The 21,925-nt window shown below is 38.6% G+C and overlaps 1 pseudogene; it reads right to left on the reverse strand.

Moving 5' to 3' along the window:
• Window positions 1-1,785: 1,785 nt before the first annotated feature.
• Window positions 1,786-3,507, reverse strand: LOC141351393 (uncharacterized; annotated as a pseudogene).
• Between the last annotated feature and the right edge of the window lie 18,418 nt (window positions 3,508-21,925).

Consider the following 21,925-nt stretch of genomic DNA (forward strand, 5'->3'; position numbering starts at 1 on the left):
AACATCATTCTTTTAGCCCGAACGAATAGGCCATGAATTATTATATTGCTGTTTCATGCACTAACGATTAATCAAACTCTAAATAAATATAAAAAGCCCCAAACCATTGTCAATAATTCCTTACTAATTTCATGTTACACGTATAATGCTTTAGCAATATTGTAAGTACACACAATCGGGTCAATAGAGTACATTTAAATTGAATGTAATAAAGACAAAATAATGATAATTAGAGGGCCATACAAGGCTTAAGATGTGTTGTGGGTGCCGCCAGGGCTGTCTGAGCAACAAAACAATAGAGACAGACAGTACACCGAAAGGATGCTTAGAAAATGTGAATAAACAAACGGCAATAAATAAATAAATAAACATTTAATACAATTCAGTTTTAGAGTTATCATCAGATTTGAAACAGAACATGGACAGTCCTGTGGCTTTAGCTAGAGAGCATTTCTACACTGTTAAAAAATTCTGTAGAAATTACAGTATTTCTGTACATTTAAATGTATGTTATTTACTGGCAATAGTTTGTTCAAAGTTAAATGAACACAAAACACTAACTTATCTTTACAGAATAAACTAAAATAACACCCTCCCTTATGCAAAGCATTCTACACTTTTAAAAATAAAAGGTGATTAAAGAACCATTTAGTCAAAAGTTATTTAAAGGGGACATTGCACAAACTTTTTTTAAGATGTCAAATAAATCTTTGATGTCCCCAGAGTACGTATGTGAAGTTCAAGCTCAAAATATCATTTATTATAGCATGTTAAAATTGCCACTTTGTAGGTGTGAGCAAAAATGTGCCGTTGTTGGATAGTGCAGATTAAGGGGCATTATCCCCCATGACGTAACAAGGGGAGCCATATTTCAACAATGACTTATTTTTCCACATGCTTGTGTTAGATTTTCTTGAATTTGGCTGCTCAGTCTTTTGAACGAATCTAATACGTAAAATAAGTAAGTTGGACCAATAAGTGCTTATGGATACGTAAAATAAGTAAGTTGGACCAATAAGTGCTTATGGGGAAAAGAGTTTTAATGAAGATTGTTGTGTAGCATAGTTCTTCAGGAGCGATGTTGTTGCGTCAAACTTCTAAAGGGCTTCAAACAAAGAACAAAACAACCTTTTAGGACCTCCTTCCCTGAGGCATATAGTGTTGTTGTTGATTACATCATGGCACAGATGCAATGTAACACATCACACACTGATTAAACAGAACAATACACAAATCCTTTACTTGCAGAGAAGAATAGTTTCCCCACCCCTGTTCTATGGCACCGTGAAGCACCTTGATTAAACTCTTTATAAATATTGTTTGTCATAATGACATCAGTTAATTTGGACTTTACAAACTTCCAAGTGTCTGCTTTCAAATGAGACAAAACTTACGCTTTTAGGGCCAAGCCTTCATGAACAGTTTCTATTTGTGAGTCCAGTTTCACTAGATCTCTATCCTCGACAGGAAATCACTAAATCTGTAAATTTTTTTGTGAAACTTAATCCACTTGCACTTGTTAATTCTGACATCATGCAGCCCTTCCGTTCATCCAACCAATTTGAAAAGCCATAGGGAATGATAAAAAAAATCATGCTATTATACACTCGTATCATGGATTTTTTTTATACATATTATTAATATATTTCTGTCAGTGATTCCTTGAACCTGGTGACTGCAGTGTACACTTTGTGTTTATAAAATTCACTTAAATGTGTGATATGAATAGATAAAAGGGGACTTTTTCCACGTTTAAGTGCTATAAGTGGGTCCCCAGTGCGTTTATCAATCTAGAAAATGTGAAAAAGAGCAACCCAGTTACTTAATTTTGGTAAAACATTCTCTGCAAGCATGTAAAAAAAGAATCAACCACAAGGCAGACACAGAGATAAAGGGAAAAAACAGCAGGGAAGAGATGAAGTGATGTTAAATAAAATAAAGATGGTTTATTAAATAATCTTAATTGTGTTCTTGATGGTTACACAAATATCGGCAGATCTAGCAGGTGTTATTATATTAAACACAGACAGTGCAGTTTCACAACATTCTCATTACACTAACAAAAACCTTGAGATGGAGACCATTGAACACTCATATCAGTGTCTTTCCAGTGTGAATTCTCTCATGGATTTTTAGGTTACATGACTGAGTAAACGTCTTGTCACACTGAGAGCATTTGTACGTTTTTCTGTATGAGTTCTCTGGTGATTCACTAAATGGTGACGCTGCACAAACCTCTTCCCACAGACACTACAGTGATGAGGTTTCTTTCCAGTGTGAACTCTCTCATGGACTTTTAAGTGAGTTGACAGAGTAAACATCTTGTCACACTGTGAGCATTTGTAAGGCTTTTCTCCTGTATGAATTCTCTGATGGGCTTTTAAGTTACTTGACCGAGTAAACGTTTTCTCACACTGAGAGCATTTGTAAGGTTTTTCACCTATGAGTTCTCTGGTGACTCACTAAATTGTCATATCGATTAAAACGCATCTCACAAACACTACAGTGATGAGATTTTCCTACAGTGTGAAGTCTCTCATGGTTTCTGAAATGAGTATAATTAGCGAAGCTCTTTTCACAGTGAGAGCAGGCGTAAAGTTTCTCTCCTGTATGAACTCTCTCATGGCTTATTAAGTTACTTGACCGAGTAAACGTCTTGTCACACTGAGAGCATTTGTAAGGTTTTTCTCCAGTATGAATTCTCTGGTGCTTAAGTAAATTGTTATGTCGATTAAAACTCTTCCCACAAACACAGTAATAAAGTTTCTCTCCAGTGTGAATTCTCTCGTGGCGTATCAGATGATATTTCTGACAGAAATGTTTATCACAGTGTGAACATTGATAGATTTTCTCTTTAAAGTGAATATTTTGGTGTCTTTTTAATGTACCTGAATCCCTAAAGGCTTTGTCACATTTACTGCACTGATACGGTCTCTCATTGGTGTGTATAAACACATGTTTCTTCAGACAGGTTTTAAGGCTGAATTTCATCTCACAGTGAGGACACTCGTATGGTTTTTCTCCTGTGTGAATTCTCTGATGAGCATCAAGACTTTGTTTGGTGCTGAAGTAATTTCCACATTCAGTGCAGCAGAAAGGCGATTCACCACTGTGTGTCCTCATGTGAACTTTCAGCTGAGATAAGAAGACAAAAATCATCCCACACTGCTCACAGTGAAACTTCATCTTTTTCTTCTTCTCTCCATGCTCTTTTGAATGATGAAGTTTCTTCTCTTGTAAGGTAATAAAGCTGATCTTACATCTGGTGCAGGCAGGTGAACAGTTTCTGTTCTGTGTGTTTTCTCTCATGTGTCTCTAAATGTCTGTGTGAGCTGAATGTCTTTCCACAGGTACGCAGGAAAGAGTTTGTGCTGTCAGTCGATCTTCTGATGTTGAGGACGTTTCTTCCTCGGAACATGACTCACTCTTCTGATCTGAAAGAAACATGATACAATTAAAACAGCTGAGAGGATTAATAGTCTACCCCCGCCCAGCTCCAGGGTGAAGAAACGCATTACCCTTCCTGTGTTTTAAAATGCAACCTTTTACAGTGCAACTAGGGCTAAAACAACTAATTGATAAAATCAATAAAAATTAAAGCTGCAAGCAGCATTTACCGGGTTTCGAGCATTAAAGCACGTCAAAGACGTCAGACATCATCGACCAGGCTGATCCAGCATCCACAAAAACAAAAGAGGTGGTCAGAAACGGTTCATACAGACTATGTATGCTTAAACACGCGTGCACCTATAGTACAAACATGTCACGTCCTTAATGTGAAGTCATTCGCAGCTACCAGACACAAGTGTTAAAAGTTGTCAGCTAAAAAGGTGTTATCATTCAGTGAAATGTCTCCCTCTCTTCTCACGAAACATTGACAAACAGAACACTGAAGGAAATGTTTGTGGTGCTTGCAGTGGTAAAACTTGGGTCACAAAATGTTAAAATAGTGTTAATGAGTCAAAAGAGCCGAACCCCATGTCTCTACGATGTTCTGATACAGAGATACAGCTCTTGTTAAATGGTTGCTAGGGTATTCTCATTGGTTGCTAGTGACTGAATTGCAATCCACCAATGATTATACTCAAAGCCATGAAAGACATTATCCATGATGACTCATGATTTTAGATGTAAGGTTGCAGTATTTTTAAGTGAAAAAAACAAATAACCACTAGGTGGCGCTAAGACAGACTCGTGCATGCAACCTCAGGTCATGACTGTGTTACTTGTAGCTAGAATCACGGCTTTTCACTTTAGTTTAGTGAAGAAACAATTGTATGACCATTGGGCTTACTCAATGTCAAAGGTTTTGTTCAATTATGAGGCCAACTAGTGGTGCAGGCATACCATTTTTTTTTGTATTGCCTCAGACTCTGCTCAGACATCAGCGTATCAAATTTGGTGAAAAAATGTCATTTCGTTGCAGAGTTATAAGCATTTATATCTAAAAAACACAAAAAATGAATGTAATTTTTCGTTTTTTGCAATTTTCGGCCATTTCTGATGGAAATTTTAACATAACACTAATAGAACTTTTTGTTCAGAAGTTCAAGTTAATTTCTTCCTATGGTTATTTCGAGTCGATCGGAATAACCCTCGCGGAGTTAATCACGCATGTTTTTTAAGCGCTATTTTGCTGTGCAGGGCTAACCGTAAGGCGAAACCTGGCATGTTTGGTATCGTTGGACTCGGCAACAATTCAAAACTCTTAGTAAAAAAGTCCCATGAAAATACGTCAAACTCAGCCTAAGTTATAAGCATTTACATGATTTGTCTGGCCACTAGGTGGCGCTGTGACGAAACGAGGCACGCAACCTCAAGCCATGACTGTCATCACAAATACCAAGTGTCGTGTTGATACTTCATTTCTGTCCCCAGTTATAGCCAAAAAAGTCCAATTGGCTGCGCACACTTCAGACGTTTGGGCTTGGCATATCAACCGTGAGTCGAAAGTTCAACTTTTTTTTTAATAATTATTGATATTCGAACTCCAAGGAACATTTTAGCACTGGAACGATTCTGATCGAGCGAAAAACCTAGGACTAGTTCGTTTTTATTTTTTTCGACAAAATCGAAAATACAGAAAAAATTTTATGACGGAAATAAAATCGGAGATATACATTTTTTAAGTTTGGAACCAGGGATTACAATGATACCAAACACTTGACTGTCTGATGTCCGGTTTAGGAGTTATGAGCACCAATGCGTCGGGCATTGCTATAGCGCCACCTATGGGCCGATTTGGCTGATTCACTGTATCTGAGTAGCCTGCTAATATACAACCAGTTGACCAAGTGGCAAGTTTCTACGACTTACGGTTTGGGCTGGGCAACGCGTTTTACCGTGGAAAAATAATAATAAATATAGCTGCAAGCAGCAATTGCCGGGTTTCGAGCATTAAAGCACGTCAAAAACGTCAGACGTCGATTACCAGGCTGAGGAGTTGCACCCGAATACAGACACAATGAATGATAGACCACCTCGCTCCAGAAAAATGAAAGAGATTTGCTGCATTGTACAAAATAAATGATGAAAAGTAAGCTACCAGACACACTTGTTCATAGTTGTCGTCATAGCCGAACCCCATGTCTCTAAGATGTTCTGATACTGAGATACAGCTCTTGCTAAATGGTTGCTAGGGTATTCTCATTGGTTGCTAGGGAGTGAACTGCAATCCACCAATGATTATACTCAAAGCCATGAAAGGCACAATCTATGATGACTCATGATTTTAGATGTAAGGTTGCAGTATTTTTAAGTGAAAATAACAAATAACCACTAGGTGGCGCTATGTCAAACTCGTGCATGCAACCTCGGGTCATGACTGTGTTACATGTAGCTAGAATCACGGCTATTCACTTTAGTTTAGTGAAGAAACAATTGTATGACCATTAGGCTTACTCAATGTTAAAGGTTTTGTTAAATTATGAGGCCAACTACTGGTGTAGGCAAACAATTTTTTTTGTATTGCCTCAGACTCTGCTCAGACATCAGCATATCAAATCTGGTAGAAAAATGTCATTTCATAGCGGAGTTATAACCATTTATGTGTAGAAAACACAAAAAAATGAATGTAATTTTTCGTTTTTTGCAATTTTCGGCCATTTCTGATTGAAATTTTAATATAACGCCAATAGAGTTTTTTGTTCAGAAGGTAAAGTAAATTTCTTCCTATGGTGTTTTCGAGTCGATCGGAATAACCCTCGCGGAGTTATTCACGCATGTTTTGTAAGCACAGTTTTTGCAGTGCAGAACTAACCGTAAGACAAAACCTGGTATGTTTGGTATCGTAGGACTTGGAAACAATTCAGGATGATAAAAAAACAACTCCCATGAAAATCTCTTGACCACAGATAAAATTATAAGCGTGAAAGTTGTAACCATTGCATAATCACAGTATTTAGTGCCATTTTCCCCGTTATAGCGCCATCTAGTGTCCGATCGGCGAGCTTTTTATATCACGGCCTTAGAACGATGGCCTACAAATATGATTCAAGCCCCGTGATGATATCTCAAACGACTCTCGAGTTATGGCTGTTTTAATGTTTTAAGCTCCGCCCAGTTTGTTTTTTGGCCACTCCTTGCGTGATTGAATGTAAATTTCAAATTTTTTTTGATAATTATTTATAGTCACACTCCACAGAATCAATCAGCCTTGGTTAGGTTCAGATCGGGCGAAAAACCAAGGACTAGTTCGCAAAAGTAGGTTTGAACGTTATCGCCAATAACTCACAAACCGTTTGATTGACAGCAACGCTTCCAGAGGAAAAGTTTTTCGTCATGAGCCGATCTATCATATGATGTCATGTTTGTTTGTGTACATCAAACGTCACGTGATACAGGCACCGAAATACGGTATTACGCCCCCTAGTGGCCAAATGACACCAAAATTCTTACAGGCCTTCAGGAGCAGTACACGAAGAAGCACAGTGCGTTTCGTTCCGATCGACCTTTGTTAACCCTGTCAAATCAGTTCTCAACCTTCATTGGCCGACGACGGCCATGTTTTTGAAGATACGCCAATGTCCTTCTAGACGCTCATGGTACATTGCACAAAGACATACAATACAAAATATTAAGTGTATCGGGCTAACGGTTGTGTAGTAATAATCATTCACGATCTCAAGCCTGTTACAGCGCCACCTAGTGGCCAAAATCCGCATCTTTTTTACTGTGATCCCGGAGTGAGCTGGTACATATGTGTACCAAACCTCGTTAAGATATCTCAAACCGTTCACGAGTTATAGCCATTTCAGTGACGATAGGCTACTTCCTGTATGGAGTTTTGGTGCCCCCTAGTGACCCTGAAGCGGAATTTCAAATTCTGTTCGATAATTATTTACCTACTCACGCCACAGATTTCTCCTGCATTGGAACGGTTCCGATCGGGTGAAAAACCTAGGACTAGTTCATTTTGGCTTGAAATGCATATTATGCAAATTAGCGAAAAAATTTGCATACCGGAAATGAAATCGGAGATATACATTTTTTAAGTTTGGAGCCAGGGATTACAATGATACCAAACACTTGAGTGTATGATGTCCGGTTTAGGAGTTATGAGCCCAAACGCGTCGGGCATTGCTATAGCGCCACCTATGGGCCGATTTGGCTGATTCACTGTATCTGAGTAGCCTGCTAATATACAACCAGTTGACCAAGTGGCAAGTTTCTACGACTTACGGTTTGGGCTGGGCGATGCGTTTTAAGGCGGAAAAATAATAATAATTAAAGCTGCAAGCAGCATTTACCGGGTTTCGAGCATTAAAGCACGTCAAATACGTCAGACGTCGTCGACCAGGCTGATCCAGCATCCACAAAAACAAAAGAGGTGGTCAGAAACGGTTCATACAGACTATGTATGCTTAAACACACGTGCACCTATAGGACAAACATGTCACGTCCTTAATGTGAAGTCATTCGCAGCTACCAGACACACGTGTTCTAAGTTGTCAGCAAAAAAGGTGTTATCATTCAGTGAAAGTGGTGCTTGCAGTGGCAAAACTTGGGTCACAAAATGTTAAAATAGTGTTAATGAGTCAAAAGAGCCGAACCCCATGTCTCTACGATGTTCTGATACAGAGATACAGCTCTTGTAAATGGTTGCTAGGGTATTCTTATCGGTTGCTAGGGAGTGAATTGTAATCCACCAATGATTATACTCAAAGCCATGAAAGACATAATCCATGATGACTCATGATTTTAGATGTAATTTTGCAGTATTTTTAAGTGAAAAAAACAAATAACCACTAGGTGGCGCTATGACAGACTCGTGCATGCAACCTCAGGTCATGACTGTGTTACTTGTAGCTAGAATCACGGCTATTCACTTTAGTTTAGTACAGTTGTCACCAGTCAACAGTTGTACGACCATTGGGCTTACTCAATGTCAAAGGTTTTGTTCAATTATGAGGCCAACTAGTGGTGCAGGCATACCATTTTTTTTGTATTGCCTCAGACTCTGCTCAGACATCAGCGTATCAAATTTGGTGAAAAAATGTCATTTCCTTGCAGAGTTATAAGCATTTATATCTAATAAACACAAAAAATGAATGTAATTTTTCGTTTTTTGCAATTTTCGGCCATTTCTGATGGAAATTTTAACATAACACCAATAGAACTTTTTGTTCAGAAGGTAAAGTTAATTTCTTCCTATGGTTGTTTCGAGTCGATCAGAATAACCCTCGCGGAGTTATTCGCGCATGTTTTTTAAGCGCTATTTTGCTGCGCAGGGCTAACCGTAAGGCGAAACCTGGCATGTTTGGTATCGTTGGACTCGGCAACAATTCAAAACTCTTAGTAAAAAAGTCCCATGAAAATACGTCAAACTTAGCCTAAGTTATAAGCATTTAAATGATTCGTCTGACCACTAGGTGGCGCGGTGACGAAACGAGGCACGCAACCTCAGGCCATGACTCTCATCACAAATACCAAGTGTCGTGTTGATACTTCATTTCTGTCCCCAGTTATAGCCAAAAAAGTCCAATTGGCTGCGCACACTTCAGACGTTTGGGCGTGGCATGTCGACTGTGAGTCGAAAGTTCAACTTTTTTTTTAATAATTATTGATATTCAAACTCCAAGGAACATTTTAGCACTGGAACGATTCCGATCGAGCGAAAAACCTAGGACTAGTTCGTTTTTATTTTTTTCGACAAAATCGAAAATAGCGGAACATTTTTAATGACGGAAATGAAATCGGAGATATACATTTTTTAAGTTTGGAGCCAGGGATTACAATGATACCAAACACTTGAGTGTCTGATTTCCGGTTTAGGAGTTATGAGGCCCAACGCGTCGGGCATTGCTATAGCGCCACCTATGGGCCGATTTGGCTGATTCACTGTATCTGAGTAGCCTGCTAATATACAACCAGTTGACCAAGTGGCAAGTTTCTACGACTTACGGTTTGGGCTGGGCGACGCGTTTTAAGGCGGAATAATAATAATAATAATAAAACAGACAAATACAATAGGTTTTCAGCACTTCGTGCTCGAAACCCTAATAATTAAAGCTGCAAGCAGCATTTGCCGGGTTTCGAGCATTAAGGCACATCAAAGACGTCACACGTCGTCAACCAGGCTGATCCAGCATCCACAAAAACGAAAGAGATGGTCAGAAACGGTTCATACAGACTATGTATGCTTAAACACATGTGCACCTATAGGACTATTTTGGTTTTTCACAATTTTCAGCCATTTCTGATGGAGATTTTAATATAACGCCAATAGAGATTTTGTTCAGAAGCTATTGCATTTTTCTTCCTATGGTGTTTTCGAATCGATAGGAGTTACAGTTACGAAGCTATTAGTGATTGTTTTTTATGTGGTAAAACGTAGTTCTGGTCGAACCGTAATTCGAAACCTGGCATGCTTGGTATCGTAGGATTCAAAAACAATTCAGGATCATATAAAAACAACTCCCATGGAAATTCGTTGATCACAGATGAAGTTATAGGCTTATAAAGTGTAACCATTGGATAATCACAGTATTTAATGCCATCTTTCCCGTTATAGTGCCACCTTTTGTCCGATCGGCAAGCATTTTATTTTACAACCTCAGGTCGATGGCCTTCACATACTATTCAAGCCCCGTGAATATCTCAAACCCCTCTCGAGTTATGGCCATTTAAATTTACTAAGCTCCGCCCATTTATATTTTTGGCCACTCCTTTCGTGAATGAATACAAATTTCAACTTTTTTTGATAACTATTTATAGTCACACTCCACAGAATCAATCAGCCTTGGTTAGGTTCCGATCGGGTGAAAAACCTAGGACTAGTTAGCAAAAGTAGGTTTTGAAGGTTATCACAAATAACGCGAGAACCATTTAATTGACAGCAACGCTTCAAGAGGAAAGTTGTTCACCATGGGCAGATCTATCATTTGATGTCATGTTTGTGTGTGTATGTCAAACGTCACGTGATACAGGGCACCGAAATATGCCCCCTAGTGGCCAAATGACACCGTAATTCTTACAGACCTTCATGAGCAGTACACGAAGCAGCACAGTGCGTTTTGTTCCGATCGACCTTCGTTAACCCTGTCAAATCAGTCCTCAACCTTCATTGGCCGATGACGGCCATGTTTTTGGAGATACGCCAATGTCCTTCTAGATCCTCATGGTACATTGCACAAAGACACACCATACCAAATATTAAGTGTATCGGGCTAACGGTTGTGTAGTAATAGCCATTCCCATGTTCAAGCCTGTTATGTCGCCACCTAGTGGCCAAAGTCCACATATTTTTTACTGTGACCCCGGAGTGAGATGGTTCATATGTGTACCAAACCTCGTTAAGATATCTCAAATCATTCATGAGTTATAGCCATTTCAGTGACGATAGGCTACTTACTGTATGGAGTTTTGGCGCCCCTTAGTGACGCTGAAGTGTAATTTCATATTCTGTTCGATAATTATTTACCTACTCACTCCACAGATTTCTCCTGCGTTGGAACGATTCCGATCGGGCGAAAAACCTAGGACTAGTTCGCAAAAGTAGGTTTTGAAGGTTATCACCAATAACTCACAAACCGTTTGATTGACAGCAACGCTTCAAGAGGAAAGTTGTTCACCATGGGCAGATCTATCATATGATGTCATGTTTTTGTGTGTATGTCAAACGTCATGTGATACAGGCACTGAAATATGTTATTACGCCCCCTAGTGGCCAAATGATACCGTAATTCTTACAGACGTTCAGGAGCAGTACACAAAGAAGCACAGTGCGTTTCGTTCCGATCTACCTTCGTTAACCCTGTCAAATCAGTCCTCAACCTTCATTGGCCAATGACGGCCATGTTTTTGGAGATACGCCAATGTCCTTCCACACCCTCATGGTACATTGCAAAAAGACACACCATACCAAATATTGAGAGTATCGGGAAAACGATTGTGTAGTAATAGCCATTTCCGAGCTCAAGCCTGTTATAGCGCCACCTAGTGGCCAAAATCCGCATCTTTTTTACTGTGTCCCCGGAGTGAGCTGGTACATATGTGTACAAAACCTCGTTAAGATATCTCAAACGGTTCACGAGTTATATCCATTTTAGTGACGATAGGCTACTTTCTGTATGGAGCTTTGGCGCCCCTTAGTGACCCTGAAGCGAAATTTCAAAATCGGTTCGATAATTATTTACCTACTCACTCCACAGATTTCTCCTGCATTGGAACGATTCCGATCGGGCAAAAAACCTAGGAGTAGTTTGCAAAAGTAGGATTTGAAGGTTATCACCAATAACTCACGAACCGTTTGATTGACAGCAACGCTTCAAGAAGAAAAGTTGTTCACCATGGGCAGATCTATCATATGATGTCATGTTTGTGTGTGTATGTCAAACGTCACGTGATACAGGCACCGAAATATGGTATTACGCCCCCTAGTGGCCAAATGACACCGTAATTCTTACAGACCTTCATGAGCAGTACACGAAGAAGCACAGTGCGTTTCGTTCCGATCGACCTTCGTTAACCCTGTCAAATCAGTCCTCAAATTTCATTGGCCGATGACGGCCATGTTTTTGGAGATACGCCAATGTCCTTCCAGACCCTCATGGTACATTGCACAAAGACACACCATAGCAAATATTAAGTGTATCCGGCTAACGGTTGTGTAGTAATAGCCATTCCCGAGCTAAAGCCTGTTATAGCGCCACCTAGTGGCCAAAATCTGCATCTTTTTTACTGTCACACCGGAGTTAGCTGGTACACATGTGTACCAAACCTCGTTAAGATATCTCAAACCGTTCACGAGTTATATCCATTTCAGTGACGATAGGCTACTTCCTGTATGGAGTTTTGGCGCCCCTTAGTCACCCTGAAGCAAAATTTCAAATTCTGTTCGATAATTATTTACCTACTCACTCCACAGATTTCTCCTGCCTTGGAACGATTCCGATCGGGCGAAAAACCTAGGACTAGTTCATTTTGGCTAGAAATGCATATTATGCAAATTAGCGAAAAATTTGCATACCGGAAATGAAATCGGAGATATACATTTTTTAAGTTTGGAGCCAGGGATTACAATGGTACCAAATACTTGAGTGTCTGATGTCCGGTTTAGGAGTTATGAGCCCCAACGCGTCGGGCATTGCTATAGCGCCACCTATGGGCCGATTTGGCTGATTCACTGTATCTGAGTAGCGAGCTGATATACAACCAGTTGACCAAGTGGCAAGTTTCTACGACTTACGGTTTGTGCTGGGCGACGCGTTTTATGGCGGAAAAATAATAATAATAATAATAATAATAATAATAATAATAATAATAATAATAATAAAACAGACAAATACAATAGGTTTTCAGCACTTCGTGCTCGAAACCCTAATAAAACAGACAAATACAATAGGTTTTCAGCACTTCGTGCTCGAAACCCTAATAACAATATTGAAATTTATTGTCAACAACGTTCATTATCGATTAGTTGATCTGTGAAGTTACATACTCCCACACAACCATTGGACATGCGTCTGCTTCATAAAGCGTGAACTGTGCGCTTATAATTAAAGTCAGGTAATTTTTTTTCAAACAGCGTGAGCTGCTAGTTTCAGGGTTCATTCTTATGTGGAATTAAATCTGATATCGGATATTCATTCGCGTTCACAATAGGTGTGTTCGACATCGGCTGTGGCTGGATGTAACCGATCGGTGAGATTAGCCGCGTGCAGGTGGGGAGGAGCTGAAAACGGAGACGTGAAGTCGGACGCGCTGTGCTTCCCGTAGTTTGCGGCATTTACGTCAGGCATGGCTGATCACGTGCCGTATGCTTGCTTTATCGCAATAAACATGATTTGTAAGATGTAAACTACATAAAAAGTGAATTATACTGTTTTGAATGTCCGTGTATGAGCATGAGTGGAACTGAAGATGCTTACATCATCTGTTTTTACAATAATAAAGTTCAAAATAAGCATACATTATTTAAATACCAATGAAGTGGGGTCTACGTTTTTTCATTTCTATTTCCATTTTATTTTGATGAAGATGACACAATATAACATCGCGACTACATGAAAAGAGCTTTAACTGTTATAAAAATACAGATTTGTGAGCATTTGTGGAACTGAGGGCGTGAAAATAACCACGAAACACATGTGATTGTTGTCATGTGGTGAATCCGACCAATGGTGAAACAGCTGTGTCGTCATTACAGCCCGTGCAGCTCCTCTTCGGGAAATGCGCTGGCTAACTCAGGCGGCTGATCTCGAACCGCTCTCGCGGTACTTAAAAACCATATGACACAATCACGTGCCTGCAGCGCCAGCTGAAGTCGGACAAAAATACTAACCGTAATGCACTGCTTCAAGTCAGCCGCCGATCGGTCTGCGCAGCGCCGCATGAAGTCGAACACACCTATAGTTAGCGGACAGATGTCAAGATGTGTCATGTGGACTCCACCCGCGATCACATGACTCTTTGCACGACGGCTTAGTGAAGTTCTGTTAAAGTTTTATGTCTTGTTACAGACATAAAGCTCTACAATCTTGTATCTTTGTCCGTGTTCATTGCACATCGCAACATTTTACTTCCTCTGTGGTTTGAGCTGTTCCTGGTCAGTATGTCTACCTTGAATTGTTTTGCTAAGTGTTTAGTGCAAATGCTGATATCAGATACAAGTCTGTTAAAAATGATATAAGCGAGTAGTCAAAATAATCTGATACAGGCAACAATTCAGAATTGGGCATCAAGATTTGCAATGTAAATTCAGCCTTGTTTGCATTTGTTTAATTGTTGTAGGGTTTTAATTTTTTTTATTGAACCACACAAACAAAAGCATTTGTTTTAAAGTAATGGGGAAATCAAGTTTTTTTAACAACGCATTTGGATTATCCACTAGATGACACTCTTACCCAACTTATAAAACCTGGAAGAAGAAACCTACCCAAATTTGAGAGAACAAATGAAGATGGTCAGAAACTTAATTATTTTTGTTGTTGTTTAGTTTGAAAGAAGAGGGTCTGTTCTTTCTTTTGATATAGGGTATGTTTATATATTTAAAGAAGAATATTTTCTGGGAGGCATTAAACTTTTGTGAAAATCATTAAAAAACAGTGAAAGAGTTAATGGTAAGGGCTGCACGATTAATTGAAAAAAGAATCATGATCTAGATTCATAAATAAATGCGATCTTCTTTCTAAATGATGGCGAGTCACTTGCATATACAGTATTTCCCTGTATTCAAATGCTGCATTCATGTGTTCACCTATTTACATTACAATCAAAGATGCTATTAGGGATGGGCTCGAGTACTCGAACGTGGCATCGATGATCGATCATGAAAACGATGATCATGTGGGTTTATTTATATATTGTAGTTATGGTGGCATTTGGATGTTAGCGTTACAAGCGCCTGTGGTAGTAAGGACTGGGTGCGTGTTTGACGTTGTTTTGAGCTATATGCAGACCGGCGTATGACATCATTGACGTTGCAAATGCACAGCGCCGTCACAAGTTCCCTTATGTGTTGTGTGTTTAAGTTTATTTGTATAGGGACAGGTACAATAGACATAGACAAACTGGAGATACAGTCCTCAAATGCATGTACCATAGTGCTTTTAGCCAAAACTACTTTGCAGCACTTGTCCCTAGAAGGGCCTTTTTAAATATAATAATAATGACAATAAAATGGCAATCAAGAGTAATTTAAAAAGAAAAAAAAGAGAAAAAAACAATTTAATTAAACATGATTACAAGTTTGTTGTTGAATTAGCCATGATCTGGTTACTTTTTAAAAATATTAAAACTGGCCACAGATTTTAAGCAACCAGGTAATGAATTCCAAAATTTTACGCCCTTCACTGAGAGGGCCATCTGAGCAAAGGAAGTTTTACAGAAAGCGATTTTACAATTTCCACTAGAAGCCGCTCTAGTGGCCCTACCACACCCCTGTAATCTCTCAATCAGTGCACATAAAGGCTTAGGGGCAAGACCATTTAAACATTTGAAATTAGACTACATAATGAAAAAATTTAATTTTCAAAGCTTAAAATCTTATATCTGCTTAAAATCTGACAATGGTGGTATTTTATTTGCTTTCTATCCAAAATTTTCAAGGCTCTATTATAGAGTCGTTCAATCCGATTATTTGTTGAATAACTCGTCTGGGACCAAATTGTCAATCCATATGACATCCATATGCTTTCAACCATGTCATGAGTGTTGCCATTGTATAGTTTGTTCCACCAGAGAGCACTTTGCAACTACCCTGTAGGCAACACTCGTGTGTAACGCGCAACAGATTCTACAACCTGCTGATTTCAGCCAGACCAGGGCAGAGACGACAGCGGTTTAGTTGATGGTGAGTTGGTCACGAGACATACATTGCTTGAATAACAATTAAAAGAACATCCCAATCAGTTCTCTTAACTCAAATAAGCATGACAAAATTTGTGACTATCATGTCCAGTTTTGCTGCTGTTAAATAAGCCGAGAGTGAAGCGGAATTACCTAGTATGATACGTTGTTACAGTGTAGTTGACTGACTGTCCTTTTAACTTTTGACAATGCGACTGAAGTATTTCTTTAATAGCGTGATAGTTAAAGCAATGAGACGTATCATCTCTCCTTAGCCTGTTATATTGAAAATGTATGTTTTACAACCCTAAACCAGAAAAAGTTGGGACACTGTAGAAATTGTGAGTAAAAAGGTAATGGAATAATTTACAAATCTCATAAACTTATATTTTATTCACAGTAGAATATAGATAACATATCAAATGTTGAAAGTGAGATATTTTGAAATGTCATGCCAAATATTGGCTCATTTTGGATTTCATGAGAGCTACACATTCCAAAAAAAGTTGGGACAGGTAGCAATAAGAGGCCAGAAAATTTAAATATACATATAAGGAACATTTGAAGGACCAATTTGCAACTTATTAGGTCAATTGGCAACATGATTGGGTATAAAAAGAACCTCTCAGAGTGGCAGTGTCTCTCAGAGGTCAAGATGGGCAGAGAATCACCAATTCCCCCAATGCTGCGGCGAAAATTTGTTTTCTGAGTTTCTTAGAGAAAAATTGCAAAGAGATTGAAGTTATCATCATCTACAGTGCATAATATAATTCAAATGTTTAGGGAATCTGCAACAATCTCTGTGCGTAAGGGTCAAGACTGGAAAACCATACTTGATGCCCTTGATCTTCGGGCTCTTAGACGGCACTGCATCACATACAAGAATGCTACTGTAATGGAAATCATAACATGGGCTCAGGAATACTTCCAGAAAACATTGTCAGTCAACACAATCCACCGTGTCATTCGCTGTTGCCAGCTAAAACTCTATAGGCCAAACAAGAAGCCATATCTAAACATGATCCAGAAGCGTAGGCATTTTCCCTGGCCAAGGATCATTTAAAATGGACTTTGGCAAAGTGGAAAACTGATCTGTGGTCAGACGAATCAAAATTTGAAGTTCTTTTTGGAAAACTGGTACGCAATTTCATCCGGACTAAAGAGGACAATGACAACCCAAGTTGTTATTAGCGCTCAGTTCAGAAACCTGCATCTCTGATGGTATGGTATTACTGCGTGTGGCATGGGCAGCTTACACATCTGGAAAGGCACCATCAATGCTGAAAGGTTTATCCAAGTTAGATACATATGATCCCATTCAGACGTCGTCTCTTTCAGGGAAGACCTTGCATTTTCCTACATGCCAATGCCAGACCACATACTGCATCAATTACAACATCATGGCTGCTTAAAAGAAGGATCCAGGTACTGAAATGGCCAGCCTGCAGTCCAGATCATTCACCCATAGAAAACATTTGGTGCATCATAAACAGGAAGACCTAAGACAGTTGAGCAACTAGAAGCCTGCATTAGACAAGAATAGGACAACATTCCTATTCCTAAACATTGGTCCTCCTCCAGCTGTTCCTTATATGTACATTTAACTTTTCTGGCCTCTTATTGCTACCTGTCCCAACTTTTTTTGGAATGTGTAGCTCTCATGAAATTCAAAATGAGCCAATATTTGGCATGACATTTCAAAATGTGTCACTTTCAACATTTGATTTGTTATCTATATTCTACTGTGAATAAAATATAAGTTTAAGAGATTTGTAAATTATTCCATTCATTTTTTACACACAATTTCTACAGTGTCCCAACTTCTTCTGATTTGGGGTTGTACAATTTGCAGTGTGACGTTATTCTTTGCTAAATTATGTCTCGTCATAGACCTGCTAATGCCAGTATCAGTGGAAGACCGCTAACGTTAACGAGCTTGGAAACCACAATGAACTTATTCTGCCTAAATAAAGTAATGATTACTGTATTTATAACTAGCATATCTCTGGTTACAGTCCCTGCATTGTGAAATGAAAGTTAGACTTGCGGGGAGTGAACATTTAGACATAGAGAAAAGGTATCAAACGTAGCTTGTGCATAAAAGTTCGCTTTTCTTTTACGCGTGGTGAAATTCACTGACGCCAAGTATGCGTTGCAGACTGTCATTCAGCCGCAGCATTAACGAGTCAAATAATGGATTTAGATCGTTAAATAGTAGGTTTTCGAAAGGCAGGCAGCAACTGATAATTGAAAATGGTTTGATGTAGCTTGATGGAAAGAATTTAAAAAGTGCAGGTAAAGGGATAAGCAAGCTGACATTGTAGTATACCGGAATATCAGACAAGGTTTTTTGTCCTAAAAATAGGTTAAAAAAAATAGGGGGTCGTCTTATATTCACGATATAGAAAAATTCACGGGGGGAAAGCTGAAAAGCAACCCATTAAGAATTAAAACGTCGCACGTTTATGGTTAACTAAAACTTGCCGAGAGAGAGAGAGAGAGAGAGGTGCGTGCGCAAGAGAGGCAGGGACAGAGAGAGAGAGAGAGAGAGAGAGCTGAATGCGTGATATGCAGAGACAGAGAGAGAGAGATAATAAAAAAATTAAATAAAATTATTTTCTGGTGAAAACCCAAAAATACGTTTGGAAAATGGGGGGTCGTCTTATATTCGGGGAGGCAATATAGGGACTAATTATTACACATGCACACAAACATTTAGGAGTGACCTTTATCTTGTTTAATATAAATGATGATGATAGTAATAATGTCATCATTATTTTTTGTAATTATTACGGTCAATAATAATAATAATAGAAGTAATAGTTGTGGCTGTAGCAGCAATCTGTTAGGGAAATCTTTTAATGTTTTGTTGCGCGTTTCTGAAAAAACAAATTATCGGCCGATATATCGGCTTATCGGTTTTTAAATCCAACAAACATTTGTATCGGTATCAGCCTTCAAAATCCTTTATCGGTCGGGCTCTAATTAATATATAACTCCATATATCAGTAGATGTATGAAACACATTTCCATCAGTTAATTAATGTTAACAAGTACATTTCTATTTAAATTTGGTCAATTCATAAATAACCTCATCTTTCACTTACTAGATAATTTGAGATAAATCTAAAGTTCTAATAAATTGTGTGTGCAAATACATTGTCAATATTGAGCCAGAAATCTTAACATATTTTAAGTGACAATGTGCCAATGTTACAGTAACAAATAGAAACACATGATGCCTATCATAATAGTAATTACTGAGGGACAGAAGTTACCCCTGCCTGCAGTCTCTGATAGGCATGTGCATCTAACCTGACCCACAGAATGACACCCATGAAGCACAGGCACGATTTAACACTGACCCACAGAGTGACACAGGTGAAGCACAGACTGCATTAGGTGAAACACCATTGAATCACAGACATGGCATAGTGGTCAGATATTTTCTATTATCATTTAGATCATGTACATAATGAAATAAAATTATAAATATATATTCCATAGTATCATATTTATTTCTTAAACATGCACTTCAGATCTGTAGCCCCCTCTCTACATTTGATCTATAGTTGGTCTTTTTCTAAATCACCTTTTTTTCTTTAAAATGGGCCTTTTGTGCTTTCCTGAGCTATCATTTTTGAGCCAAAGGGAAATTGAGGTATTTGGTTATATTAGATGATACAGGATATATTAGAACATGTTACTATTGACACTAATGTAACATTTCTATTCTCCACTTCTGTCACAGCAGATCCTAATCGTCCAAGGCAAATGAATGATCATTTTTAGTGTAGTGTACTGAAAAGCATTACACAAAATTATTGAAAATCTGTTAGTCTGAAAATCTGAAAACCAAAGTTCAGGGTTAATCTGATGGTAAGTTAACCCTGCTTTCTGGAATACACCCCAGGTCAGGGGACTGGGATTGTCATGGCAGAAGCTTCGTTTTGTGCTCAGTGACTCATTTTTGTGTTAGTTTTGATGTTTGTTTTGGCCTGAAGGAAGATCAAACCATGGCCCATTACAGGGGCGGAGCCAGACATTGTAGACATTGGGGGCTTAGCCCAAATCTAGGGGTTTCAAAGCTTGGTCCCCTGTTGATATTTTTTCTCCATTTACGGCAGCTTTATAAACTATTTTTTAATCTAAGTGTTCTCTGTATTGTCCAGTGTTGGGTGTAACTAGTTACTAAGTAATTTGTTAAAGCTGCAGTCCGGCGTTTTCCCTCTTTGTCGCCATCTCTGTTCGAAATCTGCAATTGCAGCTATTCGCGGAATAATCAACTTTACGTGGGTTGTACATCGGCACAAAACAGCGCGGATGAACACAATGTATGAAGTGAACCTGTCAATCACCGCGTCGCTGTGGATACTATCATCCGCAATCACGGAGTATACTTTTTGAAAATTATAACCAGAATAAGAATTTTCATCGGAAAATGTCATCTGAACAAGTAAGTAACATCCACTTTTGTTCTTACCAACTAAGGAGGAAAAAAGCATTGCAGTAAATCACGCTGATTAAATCAAACGATTGCATATCATATCACGTCAAACCGGGCAAAATATATATTGTTCTCAAATTGCTAACGTTTGTTAACATCATTATTGCGTGACTACATTGAATGTATATTAGAGCTACCTGTAGTTCAGTTTCCATTTCTGTGCAGTTTAATTTCTAATGGTCATAACAAATTAATGTTCCTTATAACTGGTTCTATTTGAAATAAAACACATGTATCTGTAATCAGTGGCCGGTTGCATAAACATAGCCGTGACATTAAGACTGCATCTTAAGAATGATTCTGACTAACTAGCAATTAGTTAGAGCTAATCAGTCTTATTATTTGGATTTAAATTAGACCAATCTACCTTTCTATGTAACATACTTAAAACAGTTATGATCAGTCTTGAAGAAAAAAATTCATGACTAACTTTAAAGACTAGTCTTAAAGTTTTATGCAACCGGCCACAGATGCCTATTTAAAACTGTAATATAATCTAATTTTAGTCACATACATGTCATTACCATCATGCACTGAAACTTCTTTTGCAGGACACAAGCTTTGACCCAGAAATATCTGATGATGATGATGATGTGGGCAGTGGAAGAGGGAGAGCGAGAGGCAGAGGGAGAGGCAGAGGGAGAGGAAGAGGGAGAGGAAGAGGCCTGGTTTCAGAAGATGATGCAATGAGAGCTGCAGACCTGTCACAGCAGAGGTTAACAGAGATACAGGTTTGTTTTTGTTTTTTATTGTACACTTTAAAATATTATTTTCCCCATATGTCTTACATCACATTGTTTTTTTAGTCTGCAGTGAATGACCTAGACTTCAGTCAAAGGGGAGAGATCCTTCAAGAGGTTTTAGTACAGCATCCTGCAATATTGTTTGACGTTTTAGCCCATGCTACCCAAGCAACAAACCTTCCTTCAGCATCATCACTACACTGGTGTACCTGCAACAACTGCAGAGAGATGCCCACAGACCTGGAAAGAAAATGTTGTGGCCAGCGACCAGAGAGGTGTATAAGCAGGACAGCTACATTTTAACTTCTGTGTCTCAATCCAGCAGTTTTGAGGTTGGTCAGGGACACACGTAATGATATTCTGGCCTTGGAAGACTCGGCTGAACCAGGCACAGACAATCGAGAATCTCGATATGCTGCATACAGGCAGTATGTAGTTTGGCAGTATGGTGCGTTAGGTAGGGGCCATAGAGTGGTCATACCAAGTTGTTGTGTTTGGTGTATTAGAGAGAAATATCCTGATCCTCAAGGCCAATACACAGGATTTATACCAAATAGGCTGTAGCACATTACTTTTATTTATTTTTAGTTACATTTCTTTTGACCTAATAAATAATACATAATAATATTGCACTATAAAGATATTCGAATATGCATTTATACTTTAAAAATTCAATGCCCTACCTCATTTAAAATAATAATAATAATGCAAGATATACATTTTGTGTTACTGTATTAGTGTATATTGTTTTGGTGCAATATCATTTGTTATAAGCATCATTTCGTGCAGTTTATTCTTTAAATATCATTCAATTCATTGTCTGTTACAAGTTATTAGAATACTAAAATTGTTCTTTTTTGTATTTAGTATTCTCTTTTTTTGTTAC

The sequence above is a fragment of the Misgurnus anguillicaudatus genome, chromosome 20 (genome assembly GCF_027580225.2).
Source record: "Misgurnus anguillicaudatus chromosome 20, ASM2758022v2, whole genome shotgun sequence".
NCBI lineage: Eukaryota > Metazoa > Chordata > Actinopteri > Cypriniformes > Cobitidae > Misgurnus > Misgurnus anguillicaudatus.